The 22,400-nt window shown below is 41.3% G+C and overlaps 1 protein-coding gene across 12 annotated transcripts in view; it reads right to left on the bottom strand.

Moving 5' to 3' along the window:
- ptprsa (protein tyrosine phosphatase receptor type Sa) overlaps positions 1 to 21,462 on the bottom strand; it is a 228,123-nt gene extending 206,661 nt beyond the window's left edge. For 5 of the 12 annotated variants that reach the window (XM_084954050.1, XM_084954049.1, XM_084954053.1 and 2 more), the window contains exon 1: positions 21,124 to 21,462. The gene's annotated coding sequence lies outside the window, so the exon portion shown is untranslated. The remainder of the gene's footprint in view (positions 1 to 21,123) is intronic. The other 7 variants (XM_084954056.1, XM_084954060.1, XM_084954061.1 and 4 more) reach the window with 4 other exon arrangements.
- Positions 21,463 to 22,400: the final 938 nt, after the last annotated feature.

The raw sequence follows: 22,400 nt of genomic DNA, 5'->3' as shown, positions 1-22,400 counted from the left end.
AGATGTCGTACATCAAATGCCAACAGATAAAAAGCCATCCGCGAAGAGTTAATCAGCAGAGTAGCTTTCATGGCCATACTGCAATTTGTCTCAATATCATGAAAGAAGACAGGCTCTCATAAAAATCACCGATATAAATAAATACATAGAGGCTACATATATAAGATTTTTTTAATCTCTAAAATCTGTATTGACCCAAAAATCCAGCACTGGCTGGGCTTAACTAAACCCATAGACGCATTTGTCTTTTATGTACCACTGAATGAGATGTTATCTCAGACTGCAACATGGCTTCAAGTAATGCTCTGCTTTTATCTTACCATTTGCCGATATTGCCTGACCTTGAACGCGAGCCAGGTCTCTGTGTGGATAGATGCTTTTGTATGTCTGTTTTGTACACTTGTTTACTTCTGCAAGTGCTCCTATGCCTCACCTCACCACCACATACCCCCAGTTGTTTGGGGAAGGGGTGGGGGTGCTTAAACATTTGGCTGATACCATAGGGTTTGAGAGCCTGAACAATTTGCATCCTGAGTCACAGTGTGAATGGCTGCATAAGAGGCTGTCAGGCATTTTGCATACTTGCCACCTCATACCTGATAGGATACACTGATGTGATCCTTATAGAGTGTCATGCTAGATAGTGAAGGCAATCAAAATATTTGTTAACCCCTTGCTCTGACCCACTTGAACCAGCAACCACAACTAACCCAAAAAAAGATCAATGGAGGAATGAGCTACTGAACCTGCGCAAGAGGTTTGCCAAATACTCCAAAATGCACAGCGAGCCAGATGAAAGTAGTGCTTGAATGCATGTTTCAGGGAGACTGAATTAAACTGTCATAAAACTTGCTGTTACAGCATACATTATGACACAATGATACACAGTAAAAATGTATTTTGGCTCATAAAATATTCTGGAACAGTAATATGTTGCGTGAGGGTTTTGCTTATAAACTTTTTGGTTGAGGTTGGAAATAACCTCTTTTCCTTGCTATGTTATCCACATTCTAACCTTGTTTCAGATACATTTTGAAGGAGTCCATCCACCTTGTCACTAGACATGCTTCATTATGTTCAAGGCTGAAACATCCCAGGGGTAAAATTCTTCCGTACCTGGAAATCTAGACGGACGTTTGTCGGCTCTCAGGACACGTTGACCCAGGCTGTCACCACCAATTGTCTTAGTCTGCTTGACACAAGCATCTGTCAACATCCATTTGCCTATACAATGAAGGTAGTGCACAATTCTACTGTAAATATCAGACTCACGGGGTGGTGCACAACAATATGTTTGAAAGGAAGCCAAATACTCGCTCTGATTTGTAATTTCAAAGCCTGATTCATTGCACTTACACATAAACATGCACATCCTGTCACATATCGAGGAGTTACTGTGTCCTTGGGAAATCGAAGCTTCGTCAAGCTGTACATCAGACATCTGCTAAGCGCCTCATCATCAAAGTGCTGAGGTTTATTCCCTTGCGTTTCTGTGCCAAGAACAACTGGCAGGCGCCAAGAAACCTTCCACTCTGCCACCAAGGTTAGGTGAATGACAACACGGAGTTACTGACACACAAGACAAAGAAGGAGACAGCCATAGAGGGAAAGAAAACAGGAGAGGCACGCTGCAGCCACGTCTCTGTGTGGATTCTTTTCCTATTTCCTGTCTCTTTATTGAGGTACTAGCTACCGCTGGAAAACTAAGAGCTTCCTGTTTGTTTTCACCTCTGTTTGCATTTTCTGTTTGCCTCTCAAAACAATCCAAGAACAAAAAAAAAAACCAAACAAAAAACACCAAAATTAATTATGTTATGGTTTAGTCCCATCCCTTCTCCTTATCCCTTTCTCTCACTTCAGAATACAGGAGACCTAATGTTGATTCGGCATTATTATTCATCAGCTATCAAGGAGCAACGGGTGATTTAAATGATCCACAGGAGGTGGCAAACGGGAGTCATGCTAGCCTGTATCTTCTCTTTAATTGTCAGCTTAGTGCTTCACTTATTTTATATTAGCTTCTTGTTCTAGCCTTGAAAACAGAACACAAAAGTAGTAAATGATAGGATAAAATGCATTTAAAGGGCAACCTCCTAAAAAAAACAAAGCTACGATGCTGATACTACATTATGAATAACATGAAGTACTTTGAAGTACCTGGTATAAATGGGTAAGATAGATGGTGAACTCACCAATGCCCACATGAAATGGTCAGTGGAAAATTATTTTTCTGTAAATGATGTCAATTTATAATGAATTCAGTCGTTCTGCTCTAACACCAGTGAACATTTCCCAGCCATTTACTCTTCTTGGCAGTCAAAAATCATGTAACAGGGCTGACATTTGCACAGTCACTTTCCCACTCCAGTTTTAAGTCAGGGAGAACACATCTACAATGTATGGAATAAATACATGAGAAGCCACACATAAGTTTCAAGAGACGTATGGGCTGTAGGGTAAGCTAGGGACTCCCCAAGGGATCTCTGGCCTGTCGATAGGCTACAGTCTCTCCCTTGGAATCTAGAGCGAGAGTCAAACCATCCATCAGGCCTCAACTCCGAGTACACGAGGCAGTGGGAAAAGAGAGAAACACGGGATGATTAATGTGCCTTCTGTGTGGTCAGTCTTTTTTCTTCAGCAACACGTACAACTAAGTTGTGTCTCACACAAAAATGCATCGCACACATAGCTTCCTACACAGGTGCTTGGACACAAGCAGAAACATGCACACATACACACATCACAAAAAGGCTATATTCTAGAGGATAGTACATGAAAAATGTCTGAGCTCAACTCTGTTCTTGGCTAACCTCCACGGTGAATGGAGGGGTATTGACTACAGCGAGACAGCTAGCCCTTATTTATAAATGCTCTTGCTGAGCCAACACAATGGCTGCACACAGCTAGAAAAAAAAATCACCAAACCGTGGGATAACTCATCAACAGATAATGACCATATGTGATTGCTCCCACTGATTTACATGCAAAGTCTTAAGTGCTTGAAAAGATTGTTTAAGACTGCCATGACCTGGATGACTGACAATCTACACAGAGAAAAAACACATGAAGGGCTTAATTTCAAAAGTGCTTATTTGGAACATGACTATCTGTAATTCAAGAGGTGGTAATAGGATTTATTATTCAAAAGATGCTTATTTGGTGCTTTTTGTAACAGGCCAATAGGGCTCAAAGTCAAAAATTTAGTCCTGTTATGGAAAACTATTATGTTGCACTTAATTTTATATTCAAACTTCTCTCACAATCCCATTCCTTCAGCACGCTACACTCATGGGGGGTCAGGTGCCTGTAAAATGAAGATCTTTCATAGCAGTCCTCTTCCAAGCTTTCTACTTTGCACAACCTAATGAACACAACGGGGATCTGTTCCATTGTGAAAGAACAGTGGAGGTCGGCCATTAAACGCGCCACACTCAAGTGGATTCATTTTTGTCTGGCCACAAAGGATGCTGTCGAGCTCATAAGCCACACATTAATATGACCACAGATCAATGGGACTGCGAGCAGTCTGAAGGTATTGTTAATGTATTGGCTGCATTTGTGAGGGTGTAGAGATGGATATGACGTTGTGCTGACTGGAATACCTCACACACTTTGGTAATGGTGCTGAGCAGTATGAAAGAACAGGACAAATCATTTGGATTATGGATTATTTAAAATTTAAATGAGTGATTGCTTAATTTTTGTACCTGCAGTCTATTAGCAGTATGAATTTTTTTTGTCTTTTTTATGTAGGAAAATCTCTGAAAGGTCTTGTTAAGGCTTCGCTGACTATAAAACACAGGTTGGGTGTTTTATGCACGTCACTTAACCCCCAAACAATCATTAACTGCATAAATACTGAAGTGAGAGGCAGTCATTTATAACTGTCTTAAATTATATTGAGTTTTCATTTGTGTAAAAGTAAATATTCATTATCTATATTGACATATTTATACATCATTATACATATAACGAGCTATAAGCACTTGTGTAATCAATTGACTAAGTCATAGGACTGGAAAACTTCTGCCTTTGCGGGTTAATACAAATTGTTGAGACAACCTTGAAGCTCCTTCGGACGCAATACAAATCAGTACAATGACATTTCAAGACTCATCATATGTTTAAACAAAACTATCAAAACAGGGTTTTTTTGTGATTAATTCAAAGGGCACATGCAAATTGTGCAAAGTCCTACTAAATGGAATATTTAATGACTTCCATTTGTTTCTAAGCTCTCGTTAGTTTTCCCGTATAGCAATTTCCAGAGATCATTTGTCAATCAAAGAGTGTGAGTGTGCATTTTCCCCCCTGAAATGTGTTTATTTTATTCCAGCACAGGGATTGTTATTTCAGACAGGCTGATGTTTTGGGGGCGTGTTATGAACTGGTATTGAATTTGACATATCAGAACAAGTAATGGAAAAAAATCCAGTGGTATGCAGGCTGGAGTGGTTTTAGGATCGTTCTGTCTGTTACTCTGTCCCAGTCTGGGTGGGGCTCTGTTGGCCCCAGGCCCTGGACTATCAGTCAGGCTGATGTATAGGTCCACAGGGTACAAATGAAACCTGTCACAACAAGGGTAATGATGTCAGAGTCACTATAGCTCACTGCTAGAGAAGCAGCGGGAGGGAGATGAGGGGACAAGAGGATATGGGGAAAAGAAGAGGGTTGAGCAGAGAGAATGGAAGAAAGGAAGGAGAGAGTAAGCTGGGTGTGAGGAGGAGAGGTGGGGAGGATGAAAGGCAAGGGACATAAAAAGGAGGAAAGGGAAAAAGGGCTGGGTAGAAAAGTTGTAATTGCAGTAGCCATATAGTTAGAATCGGAAAATAGCGGGGAGAGAGTACAATTAGAAAAAAGAATAAAAGAAGGTCAAGGCAAAGAAAAAAATAAGGTGAGATGTGAGGAAGGATCTGAACTGAAGGGAAGACGGAACAGAATGGGAAGTGTGGACAAAACAAGAAACAGAGTGATATATGGAATGACTGTGTGAAAGGGACATGTGAAATGACAGGAGGAGGTAAGTAAGGGAACAATGGCACGAAAAAAGGCGAGGGGAGAGGCGCAATTCAGTGTGCAATAATGGAAATGTTGGAGACTGAAGCAAGACTGGGATCACGTGTTAACATGAAACATTAACTTGCCTTTGTAATTCAGTATCTATTGATTCTGTTGTTCTGTCAAAACAAGACAAAAAAAATACAAATAAAAACCACACTTTGATGCCGAATATCAGTTTAATCTCTGTGTGTGAGTGTAGGATGGGGGAACAGGGTGTGCCAGTGTGGCATCAATGGAGGAATATGATTGCTGACATGACAAGTTTTTTTGTTTTTTTTGAAGATGTGTACCCTCTCTGTCTTACTTGTTTTATCACACAATATCTCTGCATACCTCATCATGGCCTAAGCCAGTCTCTGTCGCTCTTTGATTCCCTGTCCTCATCCTCCATTATCATTGACATCATCCTTTCCATTGCACTCTCTCCACCATTCTACATCCGCAACACATACTTACACATACACACAGACGCTGCCCGCTCTCTGTCTTTGGCTCTTTGGCAATCTTCCTCCATCTCAAGATGTGGCCACTAATGGATTGAAAGTCTTAGGGAAGAAGCAACAGTCATTTAAAGATTAATGTCAGGTCCAGTATTCTGAAGGGCAGTCAGCCCAGCCTTTATGCGTGCGTCTGTTCCCAGTAAAGGACATGCGCATGTCATTTCTGTAAAGATGCCCTCTTCATTATCAACCATTAGGCAAAAAGGGAGGAAGAAAGAAAGGTTTAGCTGGCTGGCCCATACAAGCACATATCACAGCTTGTCACTTTCTTCTCAATACCAGCTACTACATGGCCATTAAAACCAAGGACTTTCATCAATTAACATAACTCACTCGTGGATAAGTATGAATAGGCTCTTCAGCGTCTTTGAAATACACCTCTTAGCTGCACCCAAAGTCTGCCTTAACCAGTGATTTAATCTTCTACAGAGATTCAAAGCTGCACTAGGTGTGTTTTTGAGTTCCTTTATCCACCTTCAACAGAATGAGGAGTATTCATGTTTTAAACTCTTGTGGATTTGTTCAGTTTGTCCACACAGTCTCATTTTAATGCACTGGGTACTCTGTTTGTGTCACTTTTTAATATACAGGTAGAGCTCTAGAATAGCATCTTTGTGGATAAGGAGGCATAAAAAATTAAAACAAGTCTGCTTTACAGCGCAGTATAAATTTGTTCACCCAGAGGACCGTTGCTTGTGTCTTGTCTTGGACTGCTAGTTTTAGACTTTTCAGTTTCAGCTGCTACTGGATTAGGTTTTAGAAACAACCCTGACTGATTCCTTTTGGGCAAAGATCCTGGTATTTGTTAAAATACAACCTTTTAGACTTTTGAGGGTAAAATACAATGTCACGTCCAGAGGTCCTGACCTAGTATGTGGTGAGCTGAAAAACAAAATGCTCTCATTTTCTTGGAGGTGACACCTCAGCAGTGAATGAGCATTTAAACAGGGAGAGACACACTGCTGTAACTAAAACATCTGAGAGGGATGGAATCTGTTATTTCAGCACTTTGAGGCCTGGACTAAAAAACTGAAATCACAAGCTGATCCAACTTGAATCATGATGTGACCATAATGTTTATGACCCCCATGTACCTGCATGCATGCCTGAAAATGTCTGGGCATGCTCCTGGTAAGACAATAGATGGAGCGCTGGGTGATCTCCTCTCAGACCTGGATCACGGCTTCAATGAGCTATAGTGGCTTCAGATGCACCAATATGTACTGTCCCATGTACTACCTACACACTAGCCACGCCACATGAGGCCTCATCGTCCTGTTCCACAAGCAACCCAGTCCACACTGCTCCAGCATAAGGTCTGATGATGGGTTTGAGGATTTTAGCCCAGTACACAACAGCACGTTGAGGTCTGTGTGACACTCTAAGGATATGCTGCACCGACCCACTGACTAACCGGTCATGCTGGATAATGTTGCAGGCATCTTAACGTTCGCCACGGTGTCTCCGGACACTTTCACATCTGTCACATGCACTCAGTGTGACCTACTGTCAAATATGAAGAGAACAGGGTGCCAGTGGTGGAAATGCCAGTTCTGATGTTCTCAGGCAAACTCCAATTGAGCTGCATTTAAAAAAACTGCTAGAGTTCAGTTTGTGGGGCCCTGGCAGGAGTCATCCTGTTCCTTCTTGCACAAAGGAGCAGATTCTGGTCTTGCTGATTGGTTAATGCCTTTAAATTGCCCTGCCCAGCTCTGTTCATGTAATGGCCCAATTCCTGGGATCATCTCAGTGTTATTTATCTCCATTCTGCCCTTATTCACAAACTGCAGCTCGTTCAAAACGCTGCTGCGCGTCTCTTAACCGAAACTGGTAGGTTTGAGTCTATTACTCCAGTTCTCCCTGATCTCCGATTTTAAAATCTTATTGCTCACTTTTAAAATCATAAATAACACCGCGCCCAGCTATCTTAAGGATCTCCTCAGCTTTTATACCCCTAGGAGAGCGCTTAGATCAGCAGGCCAAATGCTCCTGGTGCGAACTAGATCCCGCCTTAAGACCAGAGGTGACCGTGCAGTCGCCTCTGTTGCACCCTACCTCTGGAATAATCTTCCTCAAGCTATCCGCGCGTCTGATTCAATTCAATCTTTTAAATCTCAATTAAAAACGTATTTATTTAGCCTTGCCTTCCCTGCCTCCTAGACCCTGCATTTTTAGCTGTACTGTAACTTATATTTTTTGCTTTAATTAATGTTTTTATGTTTAAACCTTCAGCCTTTCGCCTTGTGCCTACTATGCCTGGTATCATTGGTTAGTTATGTCTCCCACCTGTTAGTATATTCTATTTGTACTTATATTATTTTATTATTTTATTTACTTGTACTTATTATTGCTCTTATTTGGTTTCTGTGAAGCACTTTGGCATACACCTTGTTTTTAAATGTGCTATATAAATAAAATTGTATTGTATTGTATTGTATTTAGACTGTCCAGGTAGACACAGCAAGCCATCTTCCTGTGGCACATATGGATGTGCCATTTAGGAAGAGCTAATGTGATGTGATGTGATGTGCAACCTGAATAGGGTACCACCTCATGCCAGGAGTGACGAGGACAGTAGCAAAAAGGACGAATGAGGAGAAAGCAATGGATTGTGGCCACCACCTGGCAAAACTATTCCCATTGTGAGGACTGTGCCTCTCCACTGCAAATATTCTCACTTTCATTTGCACCAAACAGGTGAACTGGACTCCTAATGGTTTATGCTGTCTGTTATACTGAGATGATGGAGAATTCACGAAAGTTTTCTGAGCAGGACAAAACAAACATGCAGACAGAAGGAGTTTCCCACTCCATTAACCTGTACATCTTTAGCTTACAGGAGGAAGATATGGAGCCATGAGACAATCACTACAGAGTGAGTGTTTCTCACTTAACTTGTTTATAGAAAATGAAGCTTCGGTGTAAGCAGACAGCACCATATTATTAGACGCAATATGAGACATAATATCTAGTAGGGCAAAACATTTTTTCATCATCATGACTTGCAGTAAATATAAGATTATAAACTGGCAGGATGGACTTGTGGTTGGACGTCTCATAAGTGGCACATCACTTTTCATTTTTAGAACAGCCAAAACATCCTTGAGCAAGACACTGAACTCCTGGCTGCTCTCTCAGTTGAAATCCTTCTGAATAATAACAGCCAGGACAACAAAGCTCCGTTATGCTTCAAGGGCACAATGGCTTCAACAATGAATGTTGCAGCTTTTCAACCTGTAAGCCTTGATGAATTAAATATTTTCAGTTTAATATTTTGCAATAAAAAAAACAACAACAACAGTGAGCATGATTTTTGCTTACCCATAATCCACAACTGAAATTATATTAAAAAGAAACACAAAACATATCATGCATACATATCACAGAGTGTGGAAAAACCTTGGCTTTACCTGATTTACTCCAAACAGAAAGGAAGATGACGAGTGGAAAGCAGCAGGGATGGACAAAATTCTCTCCTATAGTTATAGAGTATTGCACCAGAGTGCAGTTTCTCAGATTTGGACATCAATATTAAATGTAGCAGTAACAGGAGAGGCAATTGGTGAATCCACGTTTTTAGTTAAATCAATAGCAGAGGAGTTTATTTATTTTTTCTCTCAAGCAACTCGTCATTCTGTTTCTTTCTGCAGTGGAAAACGAGGATTGGGTTATATATACATTTTCTAATATTGAAAAGCAAAATAATGTGAGGGACAGGCACCAAAAACAGACAAAGACAGAAGGCAAATAAATGAGTATAGGAGTGAATGCAAAACACAGTGGCTTAAACAAACAGAGACAGGCACACACAAACACAAAGGCATATATGTGTGTGTCACTACCTAAAGGACAAAGAAACACACTAAGCACTGCCACTGAATCACACAAGATCTACACATACTCTATGTCCAAAAAGCAGCTTTTATTTAATGGAGTGACTGCCCCTCAAAGTATTTGTGCACCGCCTTCCTACAGAGAGACACTTTGAACATCTGTGGTGCGCGTTCCTGTGAAGCCAGGGAACGCAGCAGCCTGAGCTCCACTAAATATTTAATGGCCCTGTCTGATGGTCATAATCGCTTTTAAGAACAATAGATGAAAACAAAGGGCGGCTGTGAAAAAATGCGCCAGAGTTTGAAGGCCCACCTTGGAGTGACAGGACAAGCCGGTCTTAGGGAGGAGAGGGGCAAAAGGGAATACAGGATGAAAAAAAAGACAGACACTCAGAGCTATGAAAAATACATAACAGGTGACGATCAGTGTAAAAAGGGAATGGCATTTGACCCAGGAGTATAGAAAGTCCCATCACAGGCTATGCACGTAAGGGCTATTTTTGGAAGTGATCTACAGAAAGGAGCATACGAACTGCAGAAGAATAATACCAAATTAAGCTAGTTGACATCTATACAGGTTTTATCAATGCTTTTTTTGTATTATGCATATATTGTAAATATCTTGGGTGTGTGTAGGTTTTGCAGTAATTGCAATACAAGGATTGAATTGATGTGCACTTTTGAAGATCAGTTTAAAAATGGATAACTGCTCTCTGCTAATACAGACACATATACACATCTCGGTGTGGACCTGATCATAAACTCAAAAATATGTTGCTTGTAGGACTCAACAAAACCCATCTTTGAAAAACTCTGAAATATCACTGACTCGTCGTGACCCAAAGGTAGTTTCAATAACAAAGAACAGTTACTGTCTGTCCTCTGTCTCCAGGAGGCAAGGATGATATTCAGCTGCTCACGAGTCCATCATGAAATGGATGAAAATACATAGTATTGAGAGATGGGCTGCTATCTTTACAGATCTAAGTGAAAATGGATTTCTTTCATTTTCCGGGCTGACTACACCGAACATAGGAAGAACGTACAGAAGTGTCAGTCAAACAAAACTTGTCATGCACTGAAAAGCAGCGGATGGAAGGAAAAAGTTTACCACTGGCAGGTGATGCCAGATGGAAATATAGACAGCTCAATAATGGAGGAAGAGCTGGAACCAAAGTAGAAGCAAGTGTCACAGCTTGGCACACTCCTTGCAAGTCCTCTGTGCACTTATTTGAGCCGATATTTTGACACGTTATCTTGATTACAGCCCCCTCCATGTTTACTGTCTACTGATTTAATATTACATCTGTGCCGGAACTAGCATAGATATCACCGCTACATGTGCCATTGTTTTGTTTTCCAAACCGAATCTATGCAGCCGAGCTGATACCCTCATTTCAAAATTTAAGAAGCAATTACATAAAGATTTCAAGTCAGAGCTGAGAACAGAGAGACAAGTTGAGTAGGCTGGTGTGAGGCAGGGAGATGTAAATAACTAGACAAGGAGGAAAGAAGAGGAGGGAAACAACACAGGCAATCAGAGGGGAACGCTGTGTTTCTGTGCTGAAGGAAGACAGGCACAGAAAGGAAGAGGCAGAGAGACAGAAACAAAAAAATACAGATAAAAAGAAGGGAAAGCCTAAGAGGCAAAGACACAGAGAAGAGGAATGATGGACAAGGAACAAGGAAGGGGGGGAAAAAAAGTTGTGACATGAAACAGGAGCAGGCAGCCAGATAACTAGAGCTTTTTTCTTTATGTCAATTAAAACAGCACCTTACAAGGTACACAGGAGAAAGAGGAGAAGAAAGTGGATGTAGCTGAGCTGAGGTGACAAAGAGGTCAACATTTCAGCTCACCCCTGTCGTTCTCCTGTCTTTCTTTCAGGGTGCTTTAGAGCCCACATCCACTGGTGCTGCACTGAACTGCTTCTCCTTTGAAAACTGAATGCAGGGTAGCCTCTCCAGCTAACTCTCTGACTGTAAATGTGTGATGGTGGAGGACTGAAGGGAGAGTGTGTGTGTGAGTATGTGGTGATGGCTGGTAGGTGGGGGTTTCCATCTCTGAGAAGATGAATCAAAGTGATGAACGGGACAGCTTTGAAAATTGGCAGTCCTATTTGGGGTTTTGTCAAAGGTCTGAATGATTTATTTGACAGGAAGTGATGACAAGGAGTATGCTCCATTTCCATGTTTCACATCCACATAAGCACAGCAAGCTAGGGGGTAAATTCAAGGAAATTTTGTGTACACGTTTTCCACGACGGCTCAAAGTAACAGAAAACGAAAGGCGCTGTGAGGACGGGGTCGAAAGCAGAAAAAAGGTCAAAACAGAGACTGAGGACAGAAAAGCAGGAGAGACAGGGGCAAGAAGTGGGAGAAAGCAGGGGCAAAGTGCGAGGGAGGCAGATGGAGAATAAGAAGCAGATAGGTTCACCTCTCATTAGCTCGCCTGCCACACACTACACCACAAAGCAATGCACCTCCCAAGGACATGAATTAAACACAGAGCCAACTACCTCAGAGAAAAGCAGCTCTGCCAGCACTTAGCCAAGCCTCATAAACAACAAGCTCGCATTTGTCACTTCCTCTTCACCCAACAAAACGACAGTAAATATAAATTACTTTTAAGTAGAGCTCATTCCTCGTCTCCCGCAGCATCCTGTTCTTGCTTCAGCAGCTGGTTTGAGCTAACAGCACAAACCGACGGACAACTCAAGCAGCAGATTGAGGCCTAAAGGTGATTGTCACAGGGGAAGCCAGCATAAAAGTCCCACTGACTGCATTTATCAGTTGTCATTTCTTCATTTTCTTACAAATACATTTAATTTCATCAACTTGGAAACAGGAAAATTGTGGGGTCATTTAAAACATAAAAAATAGAAAACTACAAAATGATCTAAAATGTAGGTAGACATATGTAGCTAAACCAAGTGAAATGTAATAGAATTAATTGCTGAGAAGCCAGGAAAAATAGAATTACATCCAGATGGTTCAGTGCAGCATGCTGCATTACTGGGAGGGCAACAAAAGAATGAAAACTGCACTGGTTATTGCACTAAAAGGGTTGCTTTGTAAGGATTTGTCACTACAGGTATCAATGAAAAGCAACTTATTAGATTGCAACAGGATTGTGCATTCCAGCTCAATATTACTGCAGGCTGAGTCACTTTCAGGTCTTTGACAGGAAAGTTCTATGCTGGCGCCCACACTGTGCAGTAGTGTTATACTGAAACACGGCCATAAGATTGTACAGTTGGTGTCTTTGGATCATTTCATTCACAAATGTTGCATAAGTGATCCAAATTCCTCCTGGATGTTGAATAGAACAGCCAATTTATTATTTCAAAGTAACAGCATGCTCACACAAATGTTTCTTGTACATTTTGATATATGAAAAGAAATAAACTCGATTTGTCTAAATGCATTCTTCTGAAATACGAGTCAAAGACCAGTCATGGTGTTGTGGTAGTAGACAGAGAATGACAGGTACCTTTGAAAGGCATCAGATAAAAGTTAAAGGTCTTACTTGTAACAGGGCTTACAAAAAACATATATAGAATCTGAGTACACTAGTGTGCTTACATCCAAACCTTACGCCCTTGAATTCTTCAAGCCCCTTAGCATGACCCGAAGCTCCCCCAAAAGCTCTCCATCACCCCTCTGCCTCTTTCTCATTACATGCCTATTCCTCAGCAGCTGGAATGCACTCTGCTTCTCACCTCAACCTCTCTCAAAAAAGGAGAAGATCAAAAACGAGGCAGACTGCTCAAATTCCTGACGTGCCAACAATGCCAAGGTTCACACAGCCATCTGCAGATCTATCATCTTGCCTGTGTGTGCTGGAGTGGAATCACAAAAAACACAAAGCACCATCAATCGGAGGGACCAATCAAACTCAAACATTTGTGTCCGAAACCTTTTACTAAACTTTGCTGTTCTTTAAACCTGAGAAAATAAGGAAACATTTTCTTCCCCCTGTGGAAGTCTTCATGCATTTCCGTTGCAATCATCGTAAACATCTCGTTAGCATTCACAGTTGTGAGACCTGCCATTAATGGCTGCTATTGAACATAGCCTCTGGAGAAAACATAGGTTTGTTAATCAAGCGAAGACAAAACAATTACTAGAATCCGATAATCAATGTCTGCGGACACACAATAAATTCTGGGTGGCTGCTTGGGAGGAGGAAGAGGGGTGGGAAACGGGATCCTACTAATTAAAGAGAAACTTGCTATCTTTAGTTAATAGCTACACCGCCACACCGTTTAGCAAATCTGATTAAGCAGTTTGACATAGCCTATGTAATAGCCACTACACAGTTCTTTTCCCCCCATTGCCACTGCATGTCTGCTCAATTAGTACTTCACTAACAGTTTAAATCATTTGAAGAAGTCCCTTCCCCTTTGTGTTGCCACTGAGAGTTTGTAATGTAGTACACTCATGACTTGATATAATCAAAAAATTAAATGCCAACTATATTAATCTAAGTTTAATGTGGATTGCAGATCATTTAAGGACAGATGGCACAACTGTTCTTAATGAATTAATATGGTAGTTGTACCATGGCAGAAAATAGAAAAGTGTGAACATTTTGCTAAAATAGCTTCCATCCGTCCTCTTCTGGGCACCGGAGGGGTTGGGGCCTATCCCAGCTGTCACAGGGCAAGAGGCAGGGTTCGTTCCAGACAAGTCATCATTCTGTTGCAGGACTAATACATAAAGACAGGCTACTATTCACACATACAGGAAGTTTAGAATCAGTAATTAGCCTTAGCCTATGCCCCATGTCTTTAGACTGTGAGAGTACCAGGAGGGAATCCAGACAGACACAGAAAAAACATGCCAACTCGACACAGTGAAGCCCCAGGTTGAATATGAACCCAGGAGCTTTTTGTGATGCGACACTACCGCACCGTCCAATGTTCTAAATGCTAAAATAGCTTTTAGAGAAGCTATCAAGAGGTCACTAGGGTTAGAGACACTGTGAAGCAAAGATATACCATCTCAGAATGTGTTAGACATAATCTTTCAACCATATAGACAAAAGTTTCCATTTTAGTTGTCTTTTGCAGAATCATAAATCTGGATTTGGCAGAAGGCACTGGACGGAAAACCTAATAGGATGCTGGGAATTATAGGTGAGATAAATCTGTCTGGATTTCTGAGAGGCCTGTGGACAGCTAATTGCATGAAATACACTGTACAGCAGGAAGTTTAGGATAAGTAGCCTGGCATGAAAAGAACTATCATACAACGTTAGATTAACCTTAGATGTATGACCAAATCACCCTGAAAAACCTGTGGTGACACGGTGAAAGTCACTTTGATTAAATAATCTTCCAAAAGATTTGAATAAATAAACTTTTCATCAAAACACAACACTAAACGCATGAATGCCATGGGTTTTTTACAACACAGCACAAAAGGTGACTGCAGCAGGAATAATGATCAACTGTACAGCCAGTCAAGCTGGCATGTCTCCACTTAGCACAATAGCAACCATAACTCTTCCATGATCAATAGATGTTCATGACTTGCTTTAAAGGTCCCATCCTCCACCTTCTTCCTATCCATCTATTCCTGCCTCATTTCCTGTCAACTCTTCTACCCTTTCTCATCTATAATTCTACCTCTGATGCTTCCTTACCCCATTCCTCCCCCTCTCTTCCTCCCCCTGTCTTTTCATACCTACTTTTATTCCCTGCCCATTATTTTACTTTTAACTCTTGTTTGACTTTTATTTTGTTCTTTCCATCATCTGTACCAGTTTCTCCCACTACTACTCAGTATGTTCTGCCCCCTCATTACCCACCTCATCCTTTCTTCTATATCCCTTTTTCATCTCCTTTCTTTAATTTCCTTACATATATAAATATATATATATATATTTTTTTTTTGCACCCACCCTTGCTTTTCCTCTATCCTCCATTTTCACCCATCGCTCCTCCTCCTTTGTCTTTTTAAAGGCTGTATTCTTAAACTTAACCCTGCAGACCTTTCTTCTTCTTTGTCTTTTCCTCTGTTTTCATCACCGGCACCTTGCCATTACTGCTTCTCTGTTCTTTCTTATTTTTTCCCCCTCTGTCATCTCCTTCCTTCTCAAATTTGCAATTTTTTCACCTTCCCTCCATGTTTTCTTTTGTCCACTTTTTCTCCCCCTGTCCCTCATATCTCTCTCCAGCTGGTTCTCTTTTTCCATCTGCCATTTCTCCTCCTTCCAAATGTAGTGTCTCCTCTGCTCTCCAGCAATCTGCAGTTCACAGGTTTCCCAGGGCACATTGTTGCATCCCAACGGAAGCTTGCACAGCATTCTCCCATAAATAATTGAAGAGGCCCCACATGGCCAGGCACGCTCAGTCTAAATGGATTATTCTGGGAGAGATCAATGCCGGCCTGTGAGGGTTTTATTAGGGCCTCCAGATGAAATGTACAAGGCCACCACTAGTGCTATCCTCTCTCTGTCTTCATTCAGCCCTGCTATTGTGTGACATGCTCTCTATCTCCTTCCTCACCTCACAAGCATCTTCAGCCATCCACCTACTCCCGGTGATGACCACACCACGCCCCAAAGGTACCACAACTGGTGTGTTACATTACACCTCTGAATCAAACATAAATGACTATCCACGAAAGGATATGAATCACTCATTCTTTGTCAATCCTTTGACTATAATGCTGGCGAGCAGTAAACAGGTGAGACAGTGTTTTATTATTCTTGCTGTTGTCACAATGCATCAGCCTCACTGACCCATACCAACATCAGCTTCCCCTCACTAGCTTGGCAGGAAGCATCCAGCGATACCCAGTGGTGTAGTTATGGGCAAGACAAGTGGGGAGGTGAAATGCTGCTGTGACCTTCAAGAGACACAGCCCCCGGGAGGAAAATTGTTTTCCCAAAGGACATTTACATGTATCCAGTGAGAGGTTTCCTAATTGTCTGATTTCCTGAAAACATCCTGCCAAGCTCACAGCCATCGATGTTTTGTAAGTTGTGGATTTGAGAATTTTTATTGGTTAAAAGAGACGAATAAAGCAACATTTCTGTTCATTTTTTACTTAGTTCTCAGGAAATCTCAGTTGTGCATTATATACAATCCCATTACCTTTGTGAACCCCACATGAAAAATGAATGAACTAATTCCTTTTACAGGTGTTTACGTAAGTTAGCAATGAGCATGTAGCATCTTTAGAGGGCTTGGAGTGCAACTGGAGATATGACAAATGTTTTGAGAGGCAGTAGTATGTTCAAGAGAAGAGCTAGTCCCCCCCCAATGAGCTTGGGTTTTCTAAGACTACAGATTACCACTGTAGTCATCTTTAAAGACCTGTTTTAAAGTGCGATGCTTGACATACTGCTCTAATGATGTTGGTAGGGTGCTGGTGCAATGCCAGTTCTGTCATGATGCCTTTTGAGAACCACTCTATATTCCATCAGGTTTGAGAATCAGACGTCACTTAGCATTACAGGGAAAGCTGGGTAAGAAAATTTGACTTTTTCATATGACTGCATCTGTGAATGAGAGGGAATTATTGTGTTAGCCCCTTCCATGGCCACAGATATCAGTGGTATAAGTGATTTCAGCATTTTTTTGGTGTCAACTTGGCTACAGCACCTGTGTATTTTTTGTTGGAAATACATGAAACTATAGGTAATATAACACATCCATACCACAAAGGCGATATGTCTCATGATGATATATTTTGGCATTATCCTTACCAGTGAAATTAAACAGCGTAATGAAACCATACTGAAGCAAAATGCAAAACTAGTACAACATACTTCCTCTGGTCACTATAATCTTTACACATTATTTGACTGGGATTACATTAGACAAGAAGGGGAAGGTCCAGAGGCTTTTAACCCCATCCCTCACAAGTGATTCCTTTCCTTACTTGGAATGAAGGATAACATTTCAATTATTCCAGGATCAGACAACATCTTCCTGCTTGACATGTTAGCTGTGCTGGGAAAATGCACACATATCAAAGCCATTAAAGTGTCAAGCCCAATGGTAGGCTCAAACCAGGTCAGAATGTTCATGGAAACGTTTTGAATAGTGCATTTTGCCCCCATTCTGACAGTCAACTTTCTCTAAAGAGCTTATATCTCAGCTGTTTGAAATGACAAATTCAGAGGATGCAAGGATATTTCTTTCTTTGCTGTTAGAATATTCCAGAACTCATTAGCATATTTCAGGACCATATGCTTTCTGACAAGATTTACTGTACAATAGGGCACAGTTGAAACACAAGGCTGATTACAAAATGCGCTGTCACATTATTCTATCCTTCCCAAGTTTTTCTTTAATAAGTTAATCACCTCTGGAGTGGCAGTCAGTAGTTGTTTGGTTCTAGATGTCAATCTTGTTTTACGCTATTAACATGCATTTAAATTACTTTGGTTTATTTGCAGAGATGCAGAGATGAAGGCGAATGGACACTGAAGCTGACATTTTGTTACCTAGAATTTCAAACTCTGCCACAGGCGGGGGCAGGGGGGGAGGGGGAGTGGGGAGGAGGAAAAAAACAGCCCATTGTTTATCTGGAGGTGACAACTAACAAGCACTCTCCTGGTAATTAGACTCCCTCAGTGCACATGGACGAAACGCTCCATGAAGGGTGCCTATGATTTAATATTTTCTTCTCTCTCTTTTCTTTCTGGTGTTACTTTACAGCATCTGAGTTTCCATAAATAGCTCTACTAGCCCTCCACATCCATTTTCATTTCACTTGCGTTAATAGCGTGACCAAAAATTTTGGTTTGGTGGCTTTTGATGAAACTGCAGAATATGGCTCATCTTGTAATAAAATCATATGTTTATGTGTGTCAGTCTGTAGGTGCTGGCGACAGGCAAGCATATCTGAAGCATATTTCAGCAGGAGCAAACAACGGATGCTAACATGCCATCCTATTACATATTTCATGCATTCATAGAGCCTGAATATTAAGCTAACATACTCTTCTATTACAACACCTTTAATGCTCTGCACTCACTGGTCTCACTGGTTGTGTCAATGAGGGTTTCACCTTGCACCTCAGCCACCCGATCTTGAACGAGAGGAGTATCAAGACATCCAGCAACAATATTATTTGTTAAAGAACAGTCCTCACTGACTTTATCCAAATCTTTGATCCTTGATCTGTTAGAATGACCTCTTTTGCATGTCTAACATGGGTATTTGACTGCTCCATGAACACACATTGGATGCTGAAGAACTGCATAAAATGTGTTCTCCAATTAAGTATGAAAGGCTGTTCTTCCACAGGCCTGTCAGACAGGAAAGACTGTGCTCTGCATTAGTGATCATTGGGTACCACTGCATCTTAATATTAAGAGGAGGACAGAAACATAGCGACACATCTTTCTAAAATATGGATCTGAATTAGAAATTAGACTGAAATATTAAAATCATACAAATAATAGCCAAATGAATCCCAAGGGTGCTGTTCTGCCTAAAAAAAGATGAGGGAATACAAATCTGTATGTGTGCATGTCTTGCTCTGTGTGCTAAGCTGCATCACATCATTTGTTTCATCATTACGAAATCAGCTCTGCATATTTCTAAATCTTCCTTGCAGAAATCAAACTTTTGACTGTTACTGGAAAAGAAATGTGCATAAAATGTGAAAAATGTAAAACTCAAGAGGCACGTGATTGGTTGCTTGAATAAATTTGTGGTAGCATAAGTCAGAATATAATTTAGGAAGTATCGTGGGCTATTTTAAGTGGGGGCCGAGGGGTGCGTGCTTCTTCTTCTTCAGCCCACTGGTGGCTGTTAACCTGACTTGTTCTGATGTTTCTGGGCATTGTGTTTTGCCCGTGTGGAGGATGGGGCGAGGGGGCGGGAGTCACTCCAAATTTCTCATGTGACGGAGCATAACAGGGAATTGTAATACACAGCAACATCATAAATTTGATTACATTACATAGCACCGCGAGCCTGTGAGCCATTTCCAGGCACCATAAAAAAGCTATAACTAAGTTACCACTGGTACAGAGAAAAATGAATAAAGCCATTTTCTTTTAACAACCCGGGCGCGGGCGAGATATTGTTCTCTCCTCTGGCTTTAATGAGCTTTGCTGACCCGCGATGCGCTCATTGCGATCGAAACAAAGAGATGGAACAAGATGGGAAATGCACAACTTCGTGAAAATGATAGACTAAATTGTTTTGTGTCAAATATGGCAAAACCAAACTCCAAATAAAAATATGCTATTAGAAATAAAAAAAAAAAATGCTGTTAGAAACAAGAAATCGCCTAAAAAGACTATCCTTGCTCTCATGAATAATAATAGTAAGAATGAATGATGATACATGATGTGTTTGCTTTGCTTTTACAAAAATATTAAACTATGAGAGGAATCATCCAAATCTTATAAAACTTAAAAAATGGTTACTCAGTTTGTAGTTCGTGTCCCGGGGACTGTTTAATTTAGAATATATATATATATATATATATATATATATACATATGTATATGTGTGTGTGTGTGTAAAACCAGCTTTTTAATTTTTTAGATATGTCTTCAGAGGCTAAACACAAGGTCTTTCACGTCAAATGTCAACGGGAGCGACAGGATCTACAGACGGGAGCAAATTCCAATCGTTTCGGAGTTTCCAGCTTCAGCAAGGACGTTACTGGCAATTAGACAAAGTCAGTGTCATTGCTGTGCTGACTCCACCTCGGTGGCTCTGTGGAAAGCTCAAGCGGCGCACCTCGAAACGAGCCCAAATACGTTCTACAAGCCAGAGGCAACGTGATGCGCAAAAGCAAAAGCCCGTCCAGGGGCGCAGACCAAACACCGCTCTCAAAGTCCAACACTTACAGCTCAGGCTTGAATATTGATCAAACAAGAGATCCACAGAGAGAAAGGGGAAAGAGATACAGGGGACAGAAATGATCGAAAATAACATTTTTACGGTCGATGCCTACGAGAAGAGCTGGATGTGTCCTGGTCTGTGGGCATGCCTATATAGCCGGATTCTAACGAAACGCCTGTCACGATTGACTTGGTCAATGAAACACCCCCCTGTGGAGATGCACTTGCTAGATGGAGAACCCCCTCCCACCACACACACAGACACACACACACACACACACACACGCGGAGAGAGAAATACAGAAAGAGAGAGAGAAAGCGAGAGAGACACACCCCCGCCCGATAAAAACGAATGATTAAGAAATATGGGAAATGTTCCAAAGAAGCTCTATGCTGCGTAAAGAGGAGTAAAAGAAGACCTTAAAGAAATCCTGCTTCGCCTTTCTGCTGCAGAACGACCCAGGCTTCTTTTTTCATTTTGTAATTAAGTGAGTGGGAGAGCAGAACAGAAAAGGGAAGCAGTGCCTGTTGCGACCGTCGTTCGTGAACGTATCCCCGTTATTTAAGCGGCAGAGATGCTCTGCCACTATAGCAACACCTTTGCGAGGGCAGAGTCGAATCTCCCGCTGAGTCCGGGACTTTCGAGCATCTCGTTCCGTCGCTAAGCCCCGTTTCAACTTGAACGTGCTTTCTTGCAGTATTCTGAAACGCTTTCTTTGGAGACTTGCCTTATTCTCTGTGCAGGTGTTAAGACGACAGAAGAGGTCTGTGCGCTCCCAGACCTCATGCCTGATGCTTCCCCCCCTTTCTTTTACACACAGATAAAACCATGACATTAAAACCAAGGTCTAGTGGAAGAAAAGTAGCCGAACACTGTTCGGGAAAACAGGCTGAGAAGTCTGCCTACCTTTTGTCGGTGTCGGAGTTCCAGCTTTTATTTATTTTTTTTCTCTCTCTCTCTCACGCTCTCTCTCAGCTCATAAACCCATCACATCTTCATGTTTAAAACAAACAATAATCCCCGGGTTTGTGTTAAATATGTTCGTCCCCGCGGCAGGTCCAGTGAGGAACCGTACACGGATTCCCCTGCCGGCTTAAGTAGTGATTTTAAAATCCACCCAAGAGCGCAGGATGCTCAGGACGCGCCTGGGTACGGCAGGAGGAGTCGTTCCCTCAGCAGCAGCCGCCGTGCGCACTTGGAGAAACCAGAGCTCTGTCCGTGCAGAGAAGCTGAGGGAATGATGTCATGCGTCCGGCCCTCCCTCTCCAGCCACCCCTCAACTGAAGGCTCTCTCTGTCTTCTCTCCCCCCTCCTCTCATTGCCCCCTTCTTTTATAAAGCTACTTTAACATTCTAACTTTATTATCATTACCTTTGTTGGTGTGTTTATTTAATTAATATTTTACTCATTAGCGACTATACATGAAAACTGCTCTAAAAAAAGGAAAAATCTACATTTTTACAATGACCTATTTTGACCTATTTTAACTCAAGATAATTCAGAATTATAATACAACTTTTCCATATATTCCCTAAACAATTTCGTTGAGCAGTGGAGAAAAAAACGGGACTTTATGCGTAAGAAGAATTTTTTTTAGAATGCAGGTTTTTGCAGTGCTCCACTCGCTATGATGAAGTCATACAGTTTTCCCCCGCCTTACTAAAGGTTTCATCCAGTAGCATCACCAGCCTGCCTTTACCCGCCATAAGAGGGAAGGTAAGGTAGCATGAAACAGGCCAATGCCTACAGCGCACTGCGTCATGGCAACCGCCCCCTACTTGGTGCAGCAGGGGTATCTTAAAGATAAAGCATCATCTCTTCGTATCAGACTCAAAGGATAAGCTCGTGTGTATATCAAATATTACACTGCGAATGCAAACAATCCATCTCACTGGACTGTTATTTACCCATTTATTTAAACGAGACTGTGGATAAATTGTGTTCTAGTACACACATATTTTTAAACTTCTAAAACACAGTTAACAATAAGTTATCTCCATATGATATGAATTTCCTCCCCAGAAGATGTAAGGGCAAAATACAAAACTGCAACTACAAGAGCAAGGTGTGACTTAAGAAATGTATTATACAGAAGCCAGTGTGTGATTCGTTAATATTATAAAATTATTATTTTTTGGGTTTACTGCAAAACCTTCACAATAGGTAAGAAGACAATGAGGTAT

This window comes from Perissodus microlepis, chromosome 15, assembly GCF_051167445.1.
Source record: "Perissodus microlepis isolate ML-2025 ecotype Zambia chromosome 15, ASM5116744v1, whole genome shotgun sequence".
In the NCBI taxonomy this organism is placed as follows: domain Eukaryota; kingdom Metazoa; phylum Chordata; class Actinopteri; order Cichliformes; family Cichlidae; genus Perissodus; species Perissodus microlepis.
Note: the sequence above shows the minus strand (reverse complement) of the source record. Positions and strands in the feature narration are given on the sequence as shown.